The 25,900-nt window shown below is 37.0% G+C and overlaps 1 long non-coding RNA gene across 1 annotated transcript in view; it reads left to right on the top strand.

Moving 5' to 3' along the window:
- LOC128789951 (uncharacterized) overlaps positions 1-15,036 on the top strand; it is a 33,559-nt gene extending 18,523 nt beyond the window's left edge. The window contains exons 5-7 of the long non-coding RNA XR_008431587.1: positions 6,217-6,279; positions 13,603-13,711; positions 14,934-15,036. This is a non-coding gene — a long non-coding RNA (uncharacterized LOC128789951). The remainder of the gene's footprint in view (positions 1-6,216; positions 6,280-13,602; positions 13,712-14,933) is intronic.
- The last annotated feature ends 10,864 nt before the right edge of the window (positions 15,037-25,900 follow it).

The raw sequence follows: 25,900 nt of genomic DNA on the forward strand, positions 1-25,900 counted from the left end.
CTGTCTTAGCAAGAATAAAATATTGCTACTTCTTAACTACACAGTGGCATGTGAGTCATTATGAAACCTGGTTTTTTCAGGTGTCAAATGCAATAATTTAACCTTGACAATGGCTCCTTCAAACATAAGCAGGCAAAAGAGTTGTCACAGATATTGCATGCTACTGGTAATAATTGTATCCCTCCCAAACTTCAAACAAAACCTATTTTTAAAGTAGTCAAGGGGTCTGAGATTAGGTCCTCAGAAACTGGTATTTAGAAGGCCTTTTTTGCTTAAAGCCTCTTAAGCAAATGTTAACTGGTGCAGTGCAAACTCGTGTTTATATGTTGTATTGTTTATATTGGTGCCCTGGATTTTATAAACAACTCTGATTAAAAGACATTCTTCTGGCATTGTGCTGTCCCCCATTGCCAAATATACACTTGTTTCCAATGCTTTTGGATTTGTAGTATCCCCATTTAAAAGGAAAGAGTAAATAACTTCTATAAGCCTGCAGAAATCTCTGTTAATGTCTCATGGCACTTGCTGGGCCTGTGTCCATGTTTCTTTCAATCTTTTCCAGCCCTGTCTGTCCTTGGGAACCTTCTTAAGCAATTCAATTTTGAAATTTTGTTGGAAATGAATGGAATAATCACATGTTGCTTCATGGTTTTGGTTTTGCTTCATTCTTTCTGCATCATGGCAAAAGAGAAGGTCTGTTAATTACATTGGTGTCTTCTAAAACATCTCAGTCCAATGTTTTTCTTCCCTGAGCTTTCAGCTGAATAGGATTTTCATAGCTGACCTTGTCACCTTTTAGAAGAAAAATCTTTACTTGGGACTCTGGCACAAACCCTAAGTATTTAAATGAGTGCTGGTATTACTTTTGGATCGTTGTCCTCTGGAGCATGGCTACACCTGGGAAGTAAAATCAATAGAATGCAGAAGCACATAATAACAGTTTACAAAAACCAAAACAAATACCACAATCCAGCTGATAGACAGGTCTCTTTCTTTTCTCAGTAGGAGTGTTTTCAGACACTGCTTGCAGTTGTTAAAAACACTTTCTTCCTCGAGTCTTTTGGTTTCATTTGAATTAAAGGCAGTCTGCAGTTAAATGGGACCAGCTCTTGTTTTCATGTTATGAACAAAGGAGATGTTTATCAGTACTTGTGTATTTCACTGTTACACTTTTCACAGTGTAGAATTTTCAAAACATTTCCTGCCATAAAGCTGGGCCCATTTTTAAAGAAGAATTCTAACATTAACTGATTTTACTGGTAGAGGTATAGATGGGGTGCAAAGTAAATTTCATGTGATTTTCTCATTATTTTTCTGAGTATCTTTTTGGTGAAATTAGCTTACAACAAGTTTAAATTATAAATGAGTGATCTAATTTCTCTCTTCCTTGTAAGAAAAAATTTAACAATATACAATATTGTTATTATAACTATATCCAATATAACAATAGTGCACTTTTAATGTGTGAAGCAAAGTAATACAGTGCATTTTAGCAAACACTTTAGATTTCTAGAATAATTTTTTATTTAATGTTCATGTATTCAGTTTCCCCTTATCTTAAACTGAAGCTTCCACGTGCATGGTGTTGTTCACAGTAAAAATACCCAATCTGTTCACTGACTTTGGATCTGAGGGAAAAAAAATATATTAGCATATAAGATGCTTTGACCGTTGGAAGAGTGCTGTGTAAGAAGCAGGCATCTTTCAGATATGCTTCAGTCAGTGCTCCCTTTGTGTACAGCAGAATTTTAGTCCCCTGGGGAAAGATTTACTAAGTATCAAACCAATTTATTGCATTTTCTGATAGAAGTCACATTTCTGAGTTTAACACAGAGCTGAGTTAGAATTGGAAAAATAGTTGCCTAATTAAAAGCTGAAAATCATGGTGTCAGGAAGGTTAGTTATTCTGAGTAAGATAGTCAGAAAGCTAAGAAAAAGGAAATAAAGTAGATGAAACAGTGAAGAATTATGTAAATCAAGAAATGAATTGCTGTTTGGGATGGCAGACAATATTAGAGAAACAATTCATGACAGGAACTCTTAATCATGTTTTTTCAAGGTAAATATATGAGTGATAGTTGAGGAGAAAGGTAAGACTTTGAAGACATTTGGAGTTGAGTTACTCAGTGCAGTGACATTGCAGCTGTCCCATCCCTTAGAAGATTTTTTTTATCTGTTTAACTGTTTTTTAAAAATGTGCTTAATTGCTTTTTTTGAGGTATGCACTTATTGAAGGACTATATAGTGTGGTATGATGGTGTAAGCCAAAAAGCCAGGCATTGTAGAACTTAGGCTCCTTGTTTCTGGTTCTGAACCCACACAGACTACACATAAAGTCTCTAAAATCATCTTTTGTGGTCAGAAATATTTGGAGATTGGGTAGGAAGGCTGAAGAGCATATGGCAGCAACTCTCAAGGGCTTACTCAGCAGGTGTCACAGGTCAATTGCTGAAAATAATGAAGTGTGTGCTCACCCACAGCTAAACAGAAATTGAGACTGATTGAACAGATTCTACCATGTGAGGTAAAATTGCTTTGCTTAAATGTCAGTGAGGAACAACTGGCATTTCATCATTCCTAAAACTATAATAAGCTTCCTGTATAACATCTTTTTTTCTGTGAACCAAGGCTTTAGGAGAAGTTTAAATTGTCCTAAGGATCAAATTAACTTATGGCTAAACATGTATATGAGTAATGTTCTCATATAAAATCATGGCAGATTAAATTTTGAACTGGTTCTCAGATGCCTTTGTCATTCAGCTGATGTAATGGCTGCTTGATTTCCTTTTTTAGTTGCTTGCTACTTCAAAGCACTTTATTGCTATGTTCTAAAAATTCCATTAATTTATCTGTTGCTGCCTTTTATAGTCTCAAAAGAATGTCAGCCTTGCTATGAGAAATGCAAGTACTGCAGGGAGGTGATGAAGAAGTAACTACTCTCTTAAAGACTCAGCTGCATGTTCAGTCCCTTCTCAGGATTGCTTTTGGAGGTGCTCAAGGCAGAGCAGCCTGTGGAAACAACAAATGTGCCTCAGTTTCAAGTGTACACAGAGGCCAGAGCTGATTGCTGCTGGTTGTAGCTCTCATCCAAGTGAGGTTTAGTAGAGAAATGTGCTGGTGGAAAACTGGGAACTGCAGCTTGTGGTTTATAAATGTGTTATCTCCTCCTTTTTTCATGAAGTAGAAAGAAAATACCCTTTGCATCTCGAATTTACTATTCAAGCCTAATTTATTGAATACACGCTTGACTCTAATACCAGAAATCAATTATCTTAGCAGTGGAGATACTACCTGAAACCTCTGGACACCATTCATGTAGTGCCTTCTTTTTAACCATTGCTTTCTTCTGGATAACAATGCCACCAAAATACTTACTCTGTATTACATCAACTGTTTAAGAGAGCCTTGATAAAAGTTAGCTTTCAGCAAGTTTAACATGTGATCATTGATCATTGTGACTTTCATCACTGAGTCTGACAGCTGAAATACTTTTCACTGGCCTTTGCCTGGTCTTTGAAAGGCTGAAAAAAGTAATCTTTTCCACACTGGAAGTTTATGCTCCCTTATTTTTGGTATTTCAACAGCAGTTGGAAAGTTCATTCAGCAATGCTCATTATTTTTGTACTGCAGGGGCTGCTGTGTAGTTAATTCTGTAGTAAAAGAATTTAAATGTTTTGTATGTACTCAGCATAACCTTGTGTTACACACTCATATTTAGTATGACTTTATTAACTAATTTTTTTAACATTTCAATGCAGGCTCTATTATATGTGTTAGTAGCCTCTATGAAGAGAGCTCCCAGAATCACAGAATGCTTTGGGTTCATTAAAGGTCATCTAGTCCCAACTCCCTTCTGTGGACGGGGCCTCTCCCACACATCCCAATCCAGTATCAGGGACAGGGAGTCTGCAATGTCTCTGGGCAACCTGCTCCAGTGCCTCACTGCCCTTATAGTAAAACATTCCTTCCTAATATCTAATCTAAACCTACACTCATTCAGCTTAGTTGAAAACAAACAAACAAAAAATCTTAAAGTAATTTAAAAGCTGAATTAAAGATTGCCTTGTAAAAGTGTAAAAGGAATTATTCAGCTTCCATCTATTCCTTTTTGCTAAACCATTGTAGTCTCTTTAGATGAGACATCCCAGCCATTTAAGTAATATTTGTATTTACAGAGATGAAATGGTGTAAGCTGCTCTGAATCTGTAGCAAAAGCTGTTCTACTTCATAATTAATAATGAAAATATTCTTTCCCCTTTCCAAATGCTAAAAGAGCATACAGAAGCAAATAGAAATGTATTTTGTTTCTGTTCACATGTTGTGTTTTGTCCACCTGGACATCAGGAGGGGTGTGTGTGTTGGGGGGGCTTTTCTCTTCTGCTGTAAGTGTACTATCATGTTTTCTTGGTCTTGTATCTAAAGTTTCAGCACAGTAGTTGGGCAGTAGAATGTGAGCCTGTAGTGATTGAGCAGGTAATCAAACAAGGGAAAATATTTTTACTTTCTTGGCAAGGTAAAATACAAGGTGAGTTTTGAAAAGGAAAAGAGAGTAGAAAGTTTTGAATAGGAAAAGAGACAGTCTGTCTGTGGACAGACTGTTCCAAAGCTATACTTTGTCTGTGATTCCATAAGAAAAATCAGCATTGTGCTTATTTGTGTATTTGCAGGGCTCTGGTTTGTACATATTTGAAAGCCAAATTTATTCCTATGCAAAACCTGTAGTGTTAGGCCAGTGTCTTAACCAGGAAAAATATACTTAAGGGAATACAATCTGCTTCACCTTGTGCATTTAAACCTTTATTAATTAGATAGCTATGGCTGTGAAGGTAAGATTGGGAAAGGGAATGAGGAGCCAACCTTCTTAAAAGAGGGATTTAGTTTCTTTCTTTCCCCCTTACTTTTTGAAGAATTTCCCTGGGGTATTTGACTTTGCTTAAATGGATCATTGTGGAAGGACCAGCAATCTTAGATATAAACAATGAGAACAGAAATTTCCTCTCCATTACTCAAATTGCTACACTTTAGGAAGAAGAGAATGAGGTAGTTGTAACAGGTTAGGCTGTGGGAAGTGTGGGGTGATACAGTGCAAGGAAACAAAAAGTATTTATGTAGGTTACCAGCTCTGTTGTGCCTGTCACCTTAAAGCCTGTTTCTTAACATCTCTTCCAGACACTGAGGTCATTGCGTGGTATTTAAGGCTGAGAATTAAATCTTAGAGATAATGAGTCTGAATGTAGATACATTAAATTTTGCACCCAAAAGCCAAAATGCAAGATCCCTTTTTTATTTTGCTTTGTACAACAGTCAGTTTGAGGTCTGTTTTGACCAAGATATGATCTAGATCGACAGTCATTCATTTGTACTTTGCTGCAGAGTAGCATCCTGCCTCATTTTCCCTTTCAGAGGAATGGTGTGACTGCAGAAATCTTCAGACACCAACTTACAGTGCTCACATGACCACTGGAAAAAAGGGAATCCAAAAGCTCCTCATTGCTGAACTCATGCCTCATAGTCTGATTTAGTAGAAGTCTGGCTTCTGCAGGGGGATTAGGCTGTGCAGTTGCAGAAGAGTAGAAGCCGAAGTTTTGACTTATGGTATTAGGAATCTATTAAAATGAGTGAGTGGACATGATCAGGATGGTAATGCATTGAGTGGTTTTATTGGTGCAGTGAATTTAATCCTTTTAGCCTTTATAGAGAAATTACAAAGCTTGACAGGGTTATTAGTGAAGTATTAATGAAATCCACCAAGCTATGCAGATGTCTGCAAAGTATAGCATACAAAACAGTAGAGTTAATTTTTGAAGTTCTCAGGAGGATAGTGCTGTGAAAGAGAAGATAAATGGACAATGGCAAACGAAATTAAAGACTCTGTAGCTTAGAGACAGACAACATCTCACTTCACTACATCTAGCAGATTTTTGACCATCACTTCCCATATGAGTAAGTCTGGCCTATCAAGTGGGATGATAAAAAGAGATGGATGCTTAATCTAGTAATTTTAATTACCTGGATTTATTCCATTGAAATGTGGTTGCCAGGATATTGTTGCCTGAGTTATATAGAAGACATGCAGATGCTATATTCTTGCTTGGACAGAGGATGAAAACATTTTTGCAAAGTTTTCCCATTTGAACATTTCTCATGCAATTCAAAAATCCTGTTTAATAGTCATATCTGAAGTGTTGCTTTATCTCCACTCTTTAACGTGAACAGAGAAGTTACCCTGGATGTGAAGAATCCATCTTAGATGAAAGAAACAAGAGATGCCTCAGCAAGGTAAGAGATTGAATCTGAGACAGATATTTTCATTTAATTTCTGGTTTTCTACTTGGATAAATCAACATGTTCAGATCAACTGAGCATTCTGCTCTACCAATCTCACTTTTATAGGTTAATATAGGACTATGAAAGGACTAACTTGAAGTAGGATAATTCAGGCTGCTTATTCAGATGCCTTGCCTTGCATAACAACAAGGCCCCTGCTCACCATGGGCTGGAGTGTGACATATCTGCACTAAGGCAGCAAAGGCAGCATAGACCTAATTAAGTTATTGTAATGCCAGGACTGTCTTCACTATCTCACTTAAAGATGGCTTAGCTCTATTTGTTGTAGAGCATCACGACTGCACAAGTTCAGAGGAGGAATTTTTAAAAAGTTAGTTAATGATTTAGAGTTTATAGGGAAAGGAATAAAGTGGCTCCTGCAGCATAAACATGCAGTTATCCCAGAAAAAACAGCACATGGCTTCAAAAGGTAATAGGCTTTTAAAAGAACCATTTTAATTCTTCACTTTAATTCTTTCTTCCCTTTCTTAAAATTGCATATCTAGATTATTTGAATGTAGAACAAGTGTGGGTTTCTTTAATCATCTCTGAATGATTGGAAAGGGCATAAAAAGAATCTTCAGGGCAGAAAATATTTGGTTTAGGGGCTACACAATTGGGTCTGATTTCAGTGATTTTAGATTTCTTCTTGCCTTATAATTGATTCTCATGTTGCTGAAGGCTTTTTGGCTTTATTTGGTTATTTCCCTTTCCCTAAATGTTTTATCAGCAAAACATTCCAAAATCCTGTTTGTTAAATATTTTAACTTGTATGAACATATCACACTTCCTAATAACTTCAGGTGCTTTCCTGGGAACAATGTTTGCTTAACCTTCCTCCTTTGCAGTCTTCATTCTACCATGGATTTGCAAACAACCCTTCTTCCCCACTCCTTGTTCCTGTGGCTAGCAAGAGTTAAATTCTCCTAACAGTCAGAAGAATTGCTCTAAAGTTCCTGTGATTTGGCTAAGAAGTAGCATCTATTAGCCTTGGTGACAGCACAGATGACAGCTCCCAGTTTCCTGTCTGATTACAATTAAGTTTTGCTGAGGATTTTATCCACCCACTTTTAAGAAGTTGTTTAGCAAAAAATAGTTTTTAAAAAAGTACTTGTTTTGCCACATTCTAATTAACTTGTAAGAACAGTGTTCCTGGCAAATCTCAGAAGAACACAGCATATGGAATGCTGTGGATTATAGGTTGGTCTAGATAAGTAGAGGGGCAGAACATGAAAACTGTAAGTAAAATCTTGTTTCTCTGCAGCTGGATAGTGTCCTAGTCACCCATTATATAACTAAATTTACCCACAATAACATATGTTACTAATGTGTCCAAGCAAATTAAGGTGTACACAAAAGGCAAGGCAATTTTACCATACTGAGAAGAGGCACAAGGTGTCTGTGGTAACCACAGCTGATATAGAATTGTATTTTGTCCAGAGGCATCATTAGATTTCTGACTAGAGTGTCAAAAATTGGATAGTAAAATGTCAGGTAACTGTTAAGTCACTCTTAGCAGGAAAATAAGCTTTAGTTGAGGAAATCCTGGAACTTTTCAAATACTGCTTCTATTTTATTAAATTCTCTTGTTTACATGGCACTGATCTGGTAAGGGAATAATTTTGTTTTTCTATAATGCAAGCATAGTGTGGTTTTAATGATGCTGAAATTTACATATTTTTTTCCTTCTTGGCCTGAGAAATCAACTGGAATTCCCTGTATGTTTTAGCAAACAATAAGTACTTGGATGAGGTGCCTCACGACTTACTGCTTATAAGGCTTTAAACATAGCTCTGCTCTCAAATTGTTCCATAAATGTGATCACACTCTTCTTGCTTAGGCTTTTGTTGGGCTCTTGAGCCCACAAGGCTTGCATGCAGTCAGCTTCCAAGGATTTTGGCATGCACTGACATGCTTTCCTCCTTTGGCTCTGGCATTTTTCTTCTGCTGCTTCACAGTAGTAGAAATCTAAATCCCAGCTGTTTAGGAAACATCCTAAATGTTTGGGGGTTTGTCTTGTTTGAAGACAAGTAACTAAGAGATTCCTCACATTACTCCATAGATTCTTTGTCTTAAGGCTGTGGTACAAATCTTGCAAAAATGATAGACTAGAAAAAACTATAGTTTTCAGGGAGTCTTAAAACAATATGAAACTTTATTTAATGGCATACAAAATACCCAGTTTCAATAAAAACAAAACAAAATAAAATCTTCCTTTCTCTGTCTTATCTGCCTGAAATAGTCTGGGGGCTGAAAGATGTTCATGAATCTGTCATTTTTGTCTTCTAAACCATGATGTTCATCCAGCTTAGTACAATTTATCCTGACTAGGTTTTTGCTCCTCACCTTGCCTATTTTTTACTTTTTTCCTTTTCCAGCTTTGTGAAGATTATGCCAGTCTCATCTTTGTTTCTGTGGACTCAGTCATGACTCATGACTTCTTTCCAAGAGATTCCATCTCCTTTTTCTCCCCCCTTTGTTTAAGGATGACTCCCAAACACCATCCCTAAGAAGGCTAATATTAGCAGCTCTTGCTAACTCTGGCCAATATTCTTAATACTCGATTTTTATAGTCAGAGCAGTTTCAAATTTCAGTCTTTTCCATTGTTCCTAGCTTGGTAAATATATCTACTCTATCAGCAGAAAAAGCGCTCTTGTTCTATGGATCCAGCAATTTTCAGAGTGATACTATTGTACAAATTCTTAATATGCATATATACATATAACAATTCCCAAAATTATTACCTATTCCATTGACTTCCATTTAATTTGCATGTGTACATGTGGTTTGTGGTGAAAAATATGGCATCACTCCAGTTGGATTCCTGTTGGCTTAGTGCCACAAGTCAAAGAAATGCTGATAGAATTTGGCATGTAAAATTCGAATTGGTACAGTGACTTTTGCACAGTTTTTCTTGCCCCCTCCTGATGTCAGGTCATTTAGCACTTTAATCACCAAACCACTTGTGTAAACAACTGTTTGTTACCTCTTTTTATTTGATGGTGAGCTTCTTTCCTGTAAACAGCATCAAGCTTTGGATGGAGAGCTTAAATTTATATAGCTTTATCTGCATCCTTATTAAAGGCAAAGGATGAAGTTATTCTGAGCATTGACTTAGCCACATCTATTTACTGATCTCTATAGCTTATAAAATTGTATGACATTTGCACGTCCTCATTTAAGATTTGACTGTCTCAATTTTTAAGATGACAAGCTGATAATATGAGATTTTGCATCTTAACTTTTTGTAATTGCCAGATGTCAAAGTTGTGCATATTCTCTACTCCAGCTGAAATAGCTTCTCTGTATTTAGTTGTCCTGTTGGCTGAATCACTCCCAATTCATGCTGATATTTCCCAAGTATTTGCTTTTAACTGAGGGTTTTCGGAGCTTTGTTTCTGTTGCATATAAACTCAGTCACTGCAAGAAATCATGCATGAGAAGAGAAACCTAGATTAAAGAGGTTTTTAAAATGTGTTTTGGGCTACAAAATGTCCAAATAGAAATACATTTGAATCTATTCGGAAAAACATATTTGCCAGACACAGCATTCCATATATCTTTTGCAAAGAAAGTAAAGCAAGGATAGCTTTAATTACAAATATCAAGAAACATTTTTATATGATCAGGCTTTGAGGCATTGATAAGAAGATAAAATGATCCAGAATAAATTCAAGGGTACAAGGTTGAGTAGCCCTGCTAGTTTTTAGGGACTAAAACTGGAAAAGGAACAAGTAAGTGTAAGAAATGTAAATGTAAAGAACATCTTTGAATAAAACAGTATGAGCATAGTAGTTTGGGATTTTTTTTAAGAGGCATCAAAGTAGGATAGAAAGCAAGTTTTAAAAAGTGTATCAGAAAGTATTACCCAACTGTGCATTTCCTCAAAGAGGAATCAAATGCCAGAGTGAACAAGCAGCACTTTGATTTCAATGTGCTGGCTGAGCAGCTTTTTCTTGGGGGTCTCTGGACCACAATTTAAAAAAGGATAATTGCTTTTACTTAAAATTGCCAACTGCATGGTTTTCCAAGAGAACTAGGAATTCCCAGGAAGAGATTGATACCTTGGTGGTTATTTTTAACAAAAAAAAAAAAATCAGCAGGTTTCCCTCAAAGAATAATGTAATTGCATTGTATCCTAGCCAGGCTTTAGAGGGAAGGGAAACCAGAAACCAGAGGTCACAAGATTTGATTGACAAGTTGATTTTGAACAGGATGCAGGCAGCTAGAAAACATACATGGCTTTTGTGAAAAGTAGAGACAGCACCTAAACCACTGTGAAGTCATGTGATTAACTCAGAAACAGTGTAAGCATTTCCAGGGACAAGGAATGCTGACAGTCATTTTTCCTAACTGAAGCAATCCCTTGCAAGTGCAACCAATGCTGTCAGTCAAGAGAGCATGATGAAGCAATACTGAATAGTTTTCGTCCTTCCTCTGGTAAAAGCTATGCAGCTTGTTCTAGGGAAAACATCAATCTGGGGAAATCTCCTTCACTGTCATGTCCATCACTGTGTGGAGGAATGGAGCATGTTTTTTTGTCTATGCTCTGTTTTCATTCCTTATAGCTCACTGCTCAGGGGTTCTGAGCACATGCTTGTGTGTGAATCCCATTCAGGGTGGAAGGAAGCAGCTTTAGAAGCTGAGCTGCTGCCAGCAGTTCTCATCCTCCTGACAAAAGCCCAGATGTTCAGATGAACATCTGGCAGATAGAAATTAAAAAGTGGAGAGACTTTCAACTTGCAGGTTTGATCTCTTATACAAAAGTAGAATGGGTGCTTCCACTCTGTTCTAACCCGACTGGAGGAAGAAAGAGGGAATGTGAACACCCTGCCATCCAGGGACCTGCAGGAGTACTGGGGCACCTGTTAACTTTGCTATCTTACTGCACAGGAGCCAGGCAGAGCAGGACACTATGGCACTCTGAGATGCAGCAGTTATAAATCATACTGGCAGTTTCCTCTCTTGCTGAACTTCACTACAGTGGCAGCACCAGAATATGGAGTGGCTTATGGTCAATTAATATCCTTAACCTTTAGTTAAACTCTCTCAGTTCCAGGAACCTCATATCTCATCAGAGTTCCTAGATTCTCACATATTCTTTATGTCTAAATAATATTTGAGTTGTTTTGGTTTTGTCCTGGATGGTCTTGGGGTTTGTTTTCTGTTTTGGTGTAGTAGATGAATGAAAGGTCTGAAGCTGTTGTGGGTGAGGATTCTCTGTTTTAAATGAAGCAAACACTATCTCAAAAAGCAGAATCACTTGCTCTGGTGATTACAACACAGAACCAATGAGTGTTTCATTGCCTTGTTGCAGTATGACTTGATTCATCTTGGAATATACAATTCCTAGTAATGGTATGTCAGTCTCATTTTGTGACAATTCCATATATCACAAGGTAGTATTGATTTTTATATAAATATATATGTAGGTTACAAATTTCTTTGTATAAGACTGCTGTTAAGCTTAACATTTCCTTTGAAAGAACAGATAAATATTTGCTTTTTAAATTCTGCGAATAAGTCTATGAAAAATAGAAAATATTGCTTATAATTAAAGCAAACAAAACATCCTAATTTTGCTGGCATTTTTGAACAAAACACTTATGTCTTTTAGAACTAGGACATTCACCTTGGGGAGGATCTTAGGAAGAGAACATACAGAAAAATAGGTCACAGATTTTTCATTTATAAACACCCACCAGGAAAATATGATCAGACTGAACTACAGGAACAAATGTAGAGAGGAGATTTTAGGCTTTAGATCAGAGGTGAAAAAGACACAATCTAATTCAGAGGGGAGGATGAAAAGGGGATGTGGAGGGAGCGGGAAAAGAAACTGTAACTTTAGAGTCTCATATTGATAATGGCATATAATTCCAACAAATCATAACACTGTATTTTAGGCAGTTCTGAAGGCATGGCAGAAATGCAGTGTGCTTAAAGGGCTGTCTGGCAAAAATTTCCATTGCAATGCATCCTCTTATACATAGGCAAAGAACGAAGCACCAGCAGCTACTTCTATGTGAAGCTGCAAAAATGCAAAATAAATTACTATTAATCCCAGCTTTCCAAAAGTTCAAGGCAGACAAACATTTAGCTATGTGCATATGGTGATACTGACTATGCATAATCAATTCCTGTTGTTTTCTGAAACTGTAGACACATGCTCAGTAGAAATGTGTTATTTGAGACTCTTAAAAAAATTTAAAATTGAGTACTTCCAAAGAGTCAAGAAAAAATTATGGTTGCAGGCCTAAATTCAATCCCTTTTTCTGTAGAATATCAAATAGCTTCTTTAAAATTTTCTAAAGATGTTCTTACATGTATAGTGTATATATAACAAATTTTGCCCCCCTTTTATTTTGGAAACAGTTGAAACATGCTGGCTGAAAAACAAAATTTTGAAGCCAGTCACTTTGACCCAAATGATCATATTTGTGTGTCATGTCTCAAATATCTGAAACTGCAAAGGTGCAGTGTTACAATGGAAAATGACAGACAAATTCATCTACAAACATTCTTACTGATGCTATTTTTTTTTTCCATTCTTAAATGCACTACCTTAGTTTTGTCTAAGGAAAATACAAAACCACAAACCATCCAATGAACCCTGCAACAGTCTGGCAGCAGCAGTAATACAGTCAACTAAAATGTATGTTAAAGCTTTTCTCCAAAATTCTGTTGGTAAAGGTGGAATAACTTTTCTGTCCATATTTTGGGAAACTTTAGAACAAATGGCAGCATAAAAATGCAGCATTGAAAGCAAGTGTTAACTAAAATTAGTCTCTGACCAGGATTTATAATTATCTTTACTTTTTGCTGTAGGAATGGAAGTCACTTACAGTGTACCTAATAAAGTCTTCCCATATTGCTTCCTCAGAAGTTTAATTTTACCATGTGGTAAATATAAACTTCAACCTGCAAATAATTCTTAAAATCTAGAGCTTTTCACAAAATTAATTGAGTGCAAACATTCTGGATCAGTATGGGTAGGGGATATGCTGGTATCAAGTTTCATGTGAGATTAGCAATTTTTTATGATTAATTCAGCAAGGGAATGTCATTTTAAATCCTTAAAAAATGTCTGTCTTGCATCCTTTTCCTGCAAATCTTAAGTAGCTTCTTGCAATATTTTAATTTCTCTTGTACTAGACTAGAATATGGCAGGAAGTCCAAATTCAGTATGAATTCTGAATTCAGGAAGAAGTATAACATTTACCAGTTTGGCCTAGGTTGGTGTGCAGTACCAGTTTCCTTCACTTGTACTTCAGGTTTCCAGAGCATGCTATTATATGTCTGTACAGCCATGTGGAAAGAGAAGCCTGTAATCCTTTGGAATTCTACCAGTTCTTCATTTCTGTCTTATTTCCCACAACCAAGGTAAGATGCAGCTTAGTGATAATAATTACTAACCTCTTCAGCTTTCCTAAAAGATCCTCAGAAAATAATTTTAAAACTTCATCCCTCCTCTTTTTCTGGAATCCTGCTATTGTAGATCACATTTTAACCCCTCACTGCCACCATCCCCAAAATCAAACCAGAAAATGATCTCTGTTGGGAGAAGCTCTCTGTACATGATTAATGACCCAATGGCTATGACTGTGTCAAATCTTCTGGAAGATTTTCTTTGATTGATAAACTTTCCTTTTTTATTTCTTTCCTTCCCCCCCCCAAAAAAAAAAACAAAATAAAAACAAAACAAAAAACCATCAGCACTTTTCTTTTCTTTTCTTTTCTTTTTTTTTTTTTTTTTTAATTGTATCATCTTCCCAAAAGGATTCTCCCTAGAACACAGAGCAATTGCATAACAATGTATTTAATGTATTGCTTGTAGGCATGCTAAGGTTTCAGTTGCTATTAACAGAAATTAAAGCTCAACCTCAGAAAACAGTTAATTAGACTAAATGAAATGCATCCATGACCTTGGAAGATTCTATGTGTGCTAAAAATATTTGATATATTTAGCTTCTTGGCAGGCTAGATTTTAAGGGCATGGAAACAGAGTAACTTCCTTGCCCACAAAGGTTTAAATTTCTGATACTGTTTTGCTTTCCCGTAAGTTATTATAAACATCCTAATTTGGTGCTTTATTGGAACTCCATTTTTAAAACCACTGTCTTAAAGGGAGAAGGAAAAAAAATTGAAGACATTAACATGGGAAAAGAAAATATAATGATTGCTGTAAATGCTTTGACTAACATTTGTCCAGAAGGACTTGGGCATCGAAACTGTGTTTGTCAGTTTGGATCATTTTATTGATCATCTGGCAATGAAAACTGGAAAACAGATTGACATTTTGTTTCTTGGCCCCTGCCTGTTTCTCATATAGAGATTGTTAGTGGCTATTTTGGGACTGAGAAAAACATTAGCTTTTTATAAATAAAAAGACTTGTTTTAGCTCGATGAAGAGGGGCTTTGCAGGTGCTTTGAGTCCTTCTCCCTAAAGTCTCAAATCTTTCCATCTAGCATGGGCTGGTCTACAGGATCATCTCTACCTCATTCATGGCATCAAAGCAAACTTGATTTTCCATTGCTGTCCATAGAGATGTTTTCTTTAGAGATGACTGGGTTCTAACAAACCTGTCCTTACCTCCTTCTGCAGGCTCTGCAATTGCATATTCTTTTAATTTAGCATTTCTGATTCATGTGAAGAGCTTCTCTTTTGCTGGAGAAAATTGGAAGCAAATTTTCTGCCTTGAAGAAGACTCGTCTAGATAAGTTGCTGCATAAACATTATTAAAAGTTAATAAAATTTGTTATATTTTGCAGAAATGGTCTAGCATAGCTGACTGGCAAAGTGATATTGAGTAATACTACCCTTTTGAACCAGCACACATTTTAGTTCAGTTTTCCTGGGTTGCATTTGGGATTTAATGTTCAGCACAATGAGTCGCAGATGGGAAAATTTTATTGCACGTTTTTTCCTTGGATTTTGTTTTTTTGTTTAATTTATTAAGTTAGCAGAATTGTTACTATTTTTGGTTTTTTCCTCCTGTGTGGATGAAGCTGGCAGATAAGAATTGCATACTGTGGTGGGTAGAAGAGAGAAGGTGAGTTCAGTTTTGTGTGCACTATGATGGTAGCAACATACAAGCCAGAAAAGCAATTGAAAACACAAATCTGATGCAGGACTAAATATTTAAATTTGGAAAAAATGTTCTGTGCAAGAAAACAAAAGGACACAGCAAAAATTTGGCATGAACTTTAACTCAGCTCTAACTAGTTTTTCCATACAGTTGAGAAATAAGATGATGAGAATGATTCAATAAACAAAATTGTTAATGCATGTTGTTATTTGGGAGGTGGACAGAGATGCATTCTAAGTGTGATGCAAGTGAAGTTTTAACTGATAAAAACACCTTTGAGAGCCCTTTAAAATGGAGCATGAAAACTTGTGTCCTAGAACTCCAGTTTTAAGTGCAAATGTTATCACTTCTGCTGCAAATTTTTAGCCTGTCTGATGAATAATCTTTATACTTTAGTCATTGGGTAAAAAAAATAGAGCATGTAATCATGACTTGCCATTTTAGATGGCCATTACATATGCTCAGGAATGATAATAAACAGCATTTTAATGCAAAGTATCTTTAAGTCCAGAAGCATAAAATCTTCAAATATAGCAGTAATGATAATAATAAAGTAAATCTTAAAAAATATGAGAATTCTCAAAACCTCAAATGAAGATACTTACAACTATTTCTACACAAATACGCTATTTGAGTTAAAGTTCTTATCTCCCAGACTGCCCTATTAAAACCAAAACTAGGAAAAACGAAAGATTGTGGCAAGATCACTTTTCTGCTGTTGCTAGACAAAGCTTGTGCTTGAAAATGTTTGTGTTCCAAAAATGAAGTCCCTGTGTGGATCTTACCTCTACTTCAGCCTGAGAGGCAGAACTCTCCATTGATTCAGTATGACAAGGATTTTAGTGCTTGTGTTTAGTGCTGGTTTTCACCACCTCAAAGGCACAAGTAAAAATCTTAGAACTTGAGGATTCCAGCCCAGGAAACTTAATGTTCCTGTGTTAAATTTGCTACCTGCACTGCTGCTTTCATAGGTCACAGAGCTGTGAAAATCAAGGAAATGGAAACTTAACTGGTGGGATTGGGGCACACACATCCCATAACCACCAAGCCATATGTAACTGCAGAGATCTGCATCTAGCTACTCTGAAATACTTCATATACTTATAAAAAAAATAATTTCATGCTCTCCCAGGGGTATACAATAGTGGAATACTGGTAACATAAATATGTTGTATTATGGGGGAGTTGCCAAGCCATCTGTATTAGAATGTTTTTAAAAAAAACAGATCTTAAAAAAACCAAGTAAACAAATTACTTTTTTAATATAGTACATGTTACTATGCCTTCTTTATAGAATCTTAACAATGTACTTGAAATAATTAAATTTTAGCTGCTAATATTTTGTCATCCAATAATTTAGATTTTAGCAAGCAGCTTTCACCTCTGTTTGGCCTGAAATCATTCACATTAAACAAATCTCTGGGCAAAGGATCTGCCAAAGCTATAGAATAGAATATACAAAGCAGTTTCAGGAACACAAGATTGATGGAAGCTTTGTTTTCCTCCTCTTGTAAGTACCTCCAGGATCCTTCTGTGTTCCCTAAATCCTACCTAGACAGCAGGGGTCATGTTTGTGTGGTGCAAGTGGAGGGGCCAAACAGAACAAACTCTGCTGTTTTAGGATTTCCCCATAGTGGGGGCAGTAGCTTAAATCTGCTTTACAAGCACTGGTTTTTCACTAATTCTCTGGGAACTTGAAAATATTGTGAGGCCCCAATTACTTTAAGAAATTTGGGCTAAATTTGGCCAACAGTGGTTGTAGGATGCTAGACCAATGAACAGGCAACTTCAGCGAAAAGTTTTATTTCCCAGAGGACAATAATGCTGAAAGACCGTAAACAACTTGTTCTTGCCCAAACTGGGTTCAAAGCAGTCGTTGCTCTGAAAGGGATGAAAGCAGATTTAACAGGAACACAACTTCTATTGTAGACAAATGAAGCATTTGACACTTGTGGCCTAGAAATTCTGAGATAATAAAACTGAAAAATTATGAGTTACAGATGCTAGTAAAGATTCTGTAACTGCAGATAGCTAGATGGAAGGCTGAAACCATGCTGAGTCACAAAAGGCTATTTCAGAACTGAATTTCGTGGGTAATGAAGTAGTAAGTCAAAAAGATGAAAGGAGGTGTGTTAAAATGCCTTGTCAGAGTCAGTAATGGTGTCAAGGACTGTAAGTGGACAAAGGACATAAATACCTGAAAAGGTATTGGAAAAACCTAGCTACTCCCTTTATGTGGGAAACAAGCTTAAGCACTGATGTTACTGAAGTTTTTCAGAGCCTTTTTTCACTATGTTGATTTTTGGAACTAAGAATGTCTTAAGTGTAGAATGATACATGTTCTAGTGCCAGCTGAAACATGATGTGGCACAGAGCAGGTGCTCAGCTTCTAATTTTTTGTGCTTTGTTGCCATCAATTCATCTTTGCCCACTTCTACAAGCCATGCACCAGTTCCCTGTGGTGCTTTCCTAGTCAAATAATCAAATCTTTACTTTCCTTTGTCTGATTTGTTTCTGCCTCACTCATCTTATCAGCCACTGTCAAAAGGCAGTTAATTTAGTATTGTTCACTGCTTTCTCTTAAAACAGCCTGAATATATCCCTTCAAAACTGAGTATCCAGTAATTTTGCATGCAATCTGCTGCCCTACCTTTTTTTTTTTTTTTTTTTTCTTACATTACCCACCTTCTCTTCTCTTGTATTTACTTCAGTTGTGAAAGGATTTTTGGACAGGGTTTGGCTTTCTTACATTTAATAACTTCCCAGCACCTAGCACTAGAGAACTCCTAGTTAGGATCTGTGGATGTAATTGTAATACTCATAAGTAAATAATCTAAAGTAGCTAAAGGGCTGAAGTAAAATCTCTATCAGTTTTAGAGCTGAGAGCTCTGAATCACATGCACATGATTGCTCTATAGGTACCTGAATGTACTGTGGTAAAGATTTTGGGTTTCTTTTCCCTCTTCAAGCCTCATACGTAGCTACATTCTCTCATGGGATAAAAGCAAATTCTGTGGACTTCATTGGGAATTATTCCTACTCTGCAAGTGGAGAGCAGAGCCCATGACTGGACTAAAGCCAGCGTTTTTTAAAAGTTCACATGCCTTCTATTTGCTCTCTAATTTAGACTCCTTCTGACCAAACAAAGGGAGGGGGAGAGGAATGAAAATAGTAGCATCTGTGTCAGTAGAAAATTCTAAGGGTTAACATAACATGATGTAAACTGTTTCATCTGTTCTTCCTACTTGCCTGTTTTAATCAGAAACGAGTAAGTAGAGCTTATATGCACTGAACTTGAAGAATGCTAATGGGATGTCTGCATCATGTTATACCCAGAGTACTTATGCCAGAATAGGAGAGCCTTTAATTCTGTAATTCTCTGAGGCAAGAAAAGCTTTCTGAAGAATTACTTTAAATTTAAACTCTCATTCTAATGTTAGGCAGCCTGTTGGATCTCCGACTTAAAAATTGCTTCAGCTTTAGTTACTAGAGCCAGATGTAACATTGACCTTAAATGGTAAAAGCTCCCAAGAGTGAAAGAGAGGCTGGCCCGAGGGGAAAGAGAGGAATAACTGAAGTTTTAGGTAAGTAATCTCTATAACCAGGAATAAGCTCTTTTTCAGCCGTGAAACAGAACAGAACCATTTTTCCTCCTTAAAGGTACAGTACCTTGTTCTTGTGATACTGAGGAGCTGGTTCCTTACCTCTTCTCCCCCACCCCTTCAAATTCTACCTCTTTGTCAGATTTTAGCTGCTTAAAAACTGGGTGTAGTCAATGCAACCTCGTTCTGCTTGCAAACTGTTTGGGACTATACAAGAATGAAAAAGGAAAATCTCTGTTAATTTTTCTGAGACTTGAATAATAAAGGTATGTAGCCAGTAATTCGAGGTAACCTGATGCACAGATACTGTCATCTGTATTGTACTAACCAAGAGGGAGTCTTAGGAGTAATCCATGTTATAGAGAAACAGATAAGTCACAGATTGCTCTTTTTCTTTCTTTTTTTTTTTTTTTTTAATTGTATGACTTTCCTTCCCTCATGCTTTTAACAGTGCTGGAGTGGTTCATGTTGGTGGATTACCTACTTGTCTGGAATTTACCTTTTAAAAAGGCATTTCCAGAGCCATTTCTTTATACAGTCTCTGTTTGATTTTAGTCCTGTTAGATGTAAATTAATACCACAAAGTTGTATTTAATTGGAATGCTGTACAGAGAAAAGCAAATATCTTCAAGTGGTCAAACATGTTTCCTTTACTACAGAAAAATCTCTTTATTTGCTTTTCCTGATATTTTGGTTTTCGGTTTTATCTGTGCTACTTGGTAGGTAACCTGCATTAAAGTGTATTTAATTTCCTTGATAAATCAAAACACATTTTTGTCTTACTAATGTGTATATTAAGGTCTTCTTTTGCTTCAGGCAGCAGAATGTAAACAACGTGAAAGAATGAGGTCAGTGCAAGGAAGTGATAGCTGAAATTGAAGACTTAGGTTTCTGTTACTAACTCACATTACTAGCAACTTGTGTTAGTGAGTTGATTTTTCAAATCTGCATAGCATGGCTTCATCTGATGAAAAATTCTCTGCAGAGTGATTAGAGCATAGTTTTTAGTTTCTGCCATATAGAGATGGGGTGAATTTAGAGTTCTGAGTGTAGACAGTGTTCTTGTAAGTGCTGATAGTTACTACATTTATGTTTCATATGGTAGGTGTTGTGTACACTTTTGTGAACGTTTTCTTCATCCAGCTTCAAGAGGCTGTGATAAATGAATCTTACTTGTTAAAGCATTTCAGATCTTGTTGCAAAACTTGTAATAGTTTTATTTTTCTCTGGATGATCATTAGTGAACAGCTTAGTACATTTAGGTTGAACTTCTAGTGGACCTTCATGTTTTAAATCAACAGTAATATCCCAATTCAACAATTATACCACACTTGGAGCCTAATATACAACTCACAGAAATCCAAGTTTATTAGAATAGTGGAAATTAAGAATCAGCCCAGTATATGAAATGCTGAATACTGAGGGTACTCACTTATACAATGTTCTTGTATTTCTGGCCTTCAAAGACCTTCATTCTGATTTGTTGATCTTGCATGTGTTACTTGTGATGTTTTATGCAACCTTTCAACTTCTGCAAGGATGTATAAGTTTAGATGGTATTCTAGAAGGTGTTTAAGTTTCCATGACTTATTTTTAACAATGTCTAAAGGTTGGGATAACTAATCAGTGTCTGACTCCTCCAAGTCTGAACCAAGTATATATATATCTAATACATGATATAGCACTTCAACAACTATTGTTCTTATTTCACACAATTCTTTTTTATTTGTAACTTAGAATATATAATAAAGTACCTATGTGTAAATTAATCTTCAGTAAAGGTATTATGATGACAAAAGTAATTTAATACAAAAAGTACAAGTTGTTTATTTGTGCATGGTGAATATTGTGTTTACATCAGCACTGATAAGTACCTAGGATTTTCATTGTATTTAACTTTTAGAAATCCATCTGCTTCACATTCTTCTGGATTAAATTCTAAATTGTCTGTGAGCATGAAACCTGTACGCCTCCCTACCTCCTATCTTTTTATGTGTCAGTTTTAATAACTATAGTCCTATTTATCAGGGACCAAGACATTGGAAATTAAGAATTATCTAGCAACCAGATTCATAACTCCAGTGTTTAGCCCCAGCTGCTTCCATTCTCCTTTCAATCAATCTGCTTCCTGACAGCTTTTAAGGATAGTTTGGTGTCAAATAACTTTTAAAAAAGTTATTTTGGACAGAGTACAGCAAGGTATAGGGAGCTGGACCTGGGAGAGACAGATGTGAAAGCTTCTCCTTTCATGGGCAGTATGTGTATGTTCCTCACATGGAGTTCTCCTTCCTCATCTATTTGCTGTTCTTAGACAAGTGTGTAGGTCCAGGAAAAAGAAGGATAAAGTGGCTTGTGGGTGGAAGGGGAAAGAAAATCCTTGCTGTTTGAAGGTTTGTGGGTTATTTAAAGATCTGGGGGATTTGTGGGCAGAGATACATCTTTTTGCTGTCCTAACTTGCAGCCTTCTTGTAAACTAAGCAGAAGAATTTCCTTGTGATGTGCTCTCTGCCTGTGCTTCCTTTGAAAAGTGGGTCAAAGAGATGTTTTGGATCTCAGTATCACTGACAGAAAGGAAATCTGAGTGGGTGATGGATCTCTGTAAGTTTCTAAACTAGTGACTCAATACATGAATTACTGCTTTTGTACATGTGTAGAGCTGTTGTGGGGAGCTAAGACTGTGACTGTTATGGTAGTGCTTTGAAATAATAACTCACTTTCCCTCCCTGGAGTAAGTCTTAAGGATTCTGAAAAGGAGAGAGGGATTTGTTACTTAGAGCAAGTGGACTTGTAACTTCAGGTTTTGATGGAGAGCTTCAGCTCTAGTAACATCCCTGGATTTAATCCTCTAATCTAAGTAGGTAGATGTAATGGCTTTTTGCTTTATATTTCTGTTCATTTAGGTTAGTTTCAGTGTGTCTATTGTTAATTTTACAATCTCAAAAAACAATTTGAGAATTAAATTTTACTTAGGAATTGCCAGATTTATTAAACATCTAAAAGATTGAAGCAACAAAACCAACAATAAAGACCACACGCTCACCTCCATTTCATAGCTAAAATCAAGAATGCCTTACCACGTGCTAGAATTTTCACCTATTCTTAAAATGTGCAAAACACAAAATCTTTAGGTATCACAAGTAATCCGGGACCTATAGTATTTTAGATATCTGTAGAGATCTGTGGGTTTGGGCAAGTAAGGCCTGTAGAATATGATCTTTCCTATGCTAACAGGGATTGCTGGGAGAGGGGAGGATGAGAGGAGCAGGGAGGGAAGCATGCAAACCTGCCAGCTAATGAACGTCAAGTGAGTATGTAAACCTGGAAGTCTTTTCCCCAACTGAAGCATATTCTGTTGTGTTTTGTTGTGATGCACATACATAGTTTAGAGTCACTGCTGTCCCCTAATTTATGTGTAAATACACCTGGTGATTGTCCAAAGAGAGCTGCAATCTCATGGCTATAAAATACAGCCCACTAGATTAGTTACTGGGATTTCTGCAAAGAGCAAAGGGGTTGAAAAGTTCATGTAACAAAGAGCAGTGGTGGAGAAAGCTTTTTGTGTTGGAGCTGCACACTGTTTTCTTACCCCCTGTTATAGTTTGCATCCTGAAAATGAATGTGTGATAGAAATTCTGGGCTGCTGGGGCAAGTACAATGATTGCTTTGGGGTAGAGACTTGCCTTCTGAGTAAAATTATTGCTGTTTATATAATTCTGCAGAATGTTTTGTAAGGCTGAAGTTATACATGGGGAATTTGGCTCTGAATCTTTGCTTTTGAAATCATCAGCAAAGTTTCCATTGACTTCAGTGTTGCCAGAGGAGGCGCTTAGTGAACACCACAAAGGTAGAGACTCTCTCAGGGCAATCTGAGTAGGAGAAGGTCTATTCTCATCCATCTTATTTTGGACTTAATTTGTACTAACAAATTACAAAATCAGTAAAATGATAGATTTTTCTGAAGTTTTGGACTAGAAAGATCCTCTGTTTTACTTTTAAATGTTCTTGCAGTGTCTCCAGTCTCTTTTAGAAGGTAGTAGAATATAGTAAGGTCTCATATATCAATGAGTGTTTCCTGTTAAAACTTCCAAACTTGTGCTGAACTGTGCTGTAACTGCTGAAAAGAAAAATTAAAAATAAAGTGTCTAACCATAAGTTGAAGGAGATCTTATGGAGAGGAAGAGAAATAATTTGACAATGCATGAAAATTACTTCCCAATTTCAGCTGCTGAATTTCCCATATTTTTCTTTATAAGTAGTGAAGGAAAGGTGCTGACCTCTGGGCTTGTGAAAATAGAATTACATTATTGGGGCCTAGTTGCAGTGGAAGGTGGAGTTTGACGCAGGAGGAGGTGCGAAGTCTATCAGATGTTCTGCACATCACCTCAGACTGAAAAGGTCTTGGAAGCAACCCTACATATTGTGCCTTGTTCCCTTATGCCAGTGTAGTGGTGCCCATCCAGACTTCCCTGAGGGTTGTTGCAGTTAAGAACTTATTCCTGTTCTTCGTTAGATAAAATGATCAGCATTGCTCTAAAAGCTGGCTTTAGTAAGTGCAATAGTCAGTGGAGCAGACTGTTGAAACCAAAGCAGATTTATCAGAATTCCTAAGTATCTTAGGAACCTGAAGCAACGTTAGGAAGGCTTGAAAATTACTCAATGCATTAAGTAAAAATATCTTTAAGGGACCAGAAGAAAGAATTTGTGGGATATATTCTAAAACCTCAACGTATAAAATTCAGTTTTTATCTTCATGTTAAGCTTTTGGGATCTGTTTGAAATCTCTTCTGCATTAAACACAGCATTAAAATGTCCCTTCCAAACCTCATATATTATGTGCTAATGGAATAGAGTCACTGGAGTATTAACAAACTTGTACCCTTAGAAGAAGCTCTTGATATTTCCTGTTGGATTCATTTTTTGCAAGGCTTTGACATTTTCTGTTTAACAGATTTTAAGTATTTTTTAGTAAAATGGCAGATATCAATCATTTTACTGTCTACAAAGCTGACATATAATTGTAACAGGAGGGTGAATAATGCCTAAAGATCTCCAAGGAAATCTGTCCTGTTGCTTTTTGGTATTTCTCTGTCTAGTAATGTGTTCAGAAATTACATTAAATACCAAGTGGTGATTTTTGCTGATCACTTTAGAAATGATGCTAAAATTAAAGACCCAGAGGAAAAATACTGCACACAAGAAAAGTAGCTTGGCCTACATTGGGAAGAGTGTGGCCAGCAGGTCGAGAGAGAGGTGATCCTGCCCCTCTACTCAGCCACACCTGGAGTGCTGGATCCAGTTCTGGGCTCCTGTGGACAAGAGAGACAAGGAGCTACTGGAGAGGGTCCAGCAGAGGCCACAAAGGGGATGAGGGATCTGGAGCATCTCTCCACTGAGGAGAGGCTGCAGGAGCTGGGCCTGATTAGTTGAGAGAAGGCTGAGAGGGGATCTCATTAATGTTTATAAATATCTCAAAGGTGGGCTAAGAGGATGGTGCCAGACCCTTTTCAGTGGTGCCCAGTGACAGGATGAGGAGCAATGGCCATAAACTGAAACACAGGAAGTTCCATCTCAACATGAGAAACAACTTCTTTACATTGAGGGTGTCAGAGCACTGGGACAGGCTGTCCAAGGAGATGGTGCAGTCTCTCTGGATACATTCAAAACCCACCTGAATGTATTCCTGTGTCACTGCTCCAGGTGACTCGGCTTTGGCAGGAAGGTTGGACTGGTTGATCTCCAGAGGTCCTTCCCAACCCTAATTATTCTGTGATTCTTATTATGAAAATGATGAGTTGTACTTCCTTAAACCATCTAGCAAGTCAAACTGTCTTCTTGTAAATTGCTGTTCCTGTTTGGATTGTGTGGAGCTTTGCCCATGTACATGACCTATGGGTCTGTCTCAGTGGACTTTGATCACTCCAGAGAATCTGACTCCACTTAATATGAAGACAATTTCCCTTTTTCTGTTGCTTGACAGGCAGAGTTGATGGACATTTTTTCCTTATAGAGTAGAACTTTTAAATTCTTGTACAGCTTTTTACAAAATGAGCATAGATCCAGCAGGTTTTTCACCTAATGTTATTCTTAGGTAGTAGTTGGTGATATGTTTTCTCAGGACAAAGTCTCTTAAACTCACAACAAAAACCTCACAACTCACAATGTATCTTAACACTCATCTGTCAGCTTATATGATTCAGAACTTGTGAAGCTGGGAGGTTTTTTCTTCCTTTTGAAGGTGGGTACTGTACGATCATCCTGTGTACTTATCTTCTGAGCATCTGCTTGGAAAATAAAACAACATGCCTTTTTGACATCCAAGAAAGTGCTATAAAAAGTCTGTTGCTATGTTTAAATGCCTACACTCAGTTGCTATAGCAATAAAAATATCAAAAATTATGTACGAATTGCCACAGTGCATTACCAGCCCTTTCCTGGGCAGGGAGATTGTGGGACTGTGACAGAGGTGCTCAGTGTATTGGAGAGCAGACTTGCCCCATAGTTCCAGGTGCTCTGTGGTGTCACCTGAGAGCAGAATGTGTCCCAGCTATGTGAATCCCAAACTGGCTGGGTCAAATGGGACAGTTGGGTCCCTACTGAATCCAGTTGCTTCTTCATGACTTGTATGTTGAATATTTGGACCAAGTTCCCATTTCTCTGCAAGATAAGCTGCTGAAAATGTTGACCTTTCTCTAAATTCCTTCAGTCCCATGACAGCAAGTGTGAAAATCAGCTTACAGACTGCATCAGCCCAGTAGATTTTTCTCCCTGTAACATCCCAGTGGTCAGTGTAAAATGACCTTATTCCTGAGGCAGTTATGGGCACCCTGCTATCCAAAAGAAAAGAAATTAAATATGAGCTAATGGAATCTTTAGCATCTCTG

This window comes from Vidua chalybeata, chromosome 6 (genome assembly GCF_026979565.1).
Source record: "Vidua chalybeata isolate OUT-0048 chromosome 6, bVidCha1 merged haplotype, whole genome shotgun sequence".
NCBI lineage: Eukaryota > Metazoa > Chordata > Aves > Passeriformes > Viduidae > Vidua > Vidua chalybeata.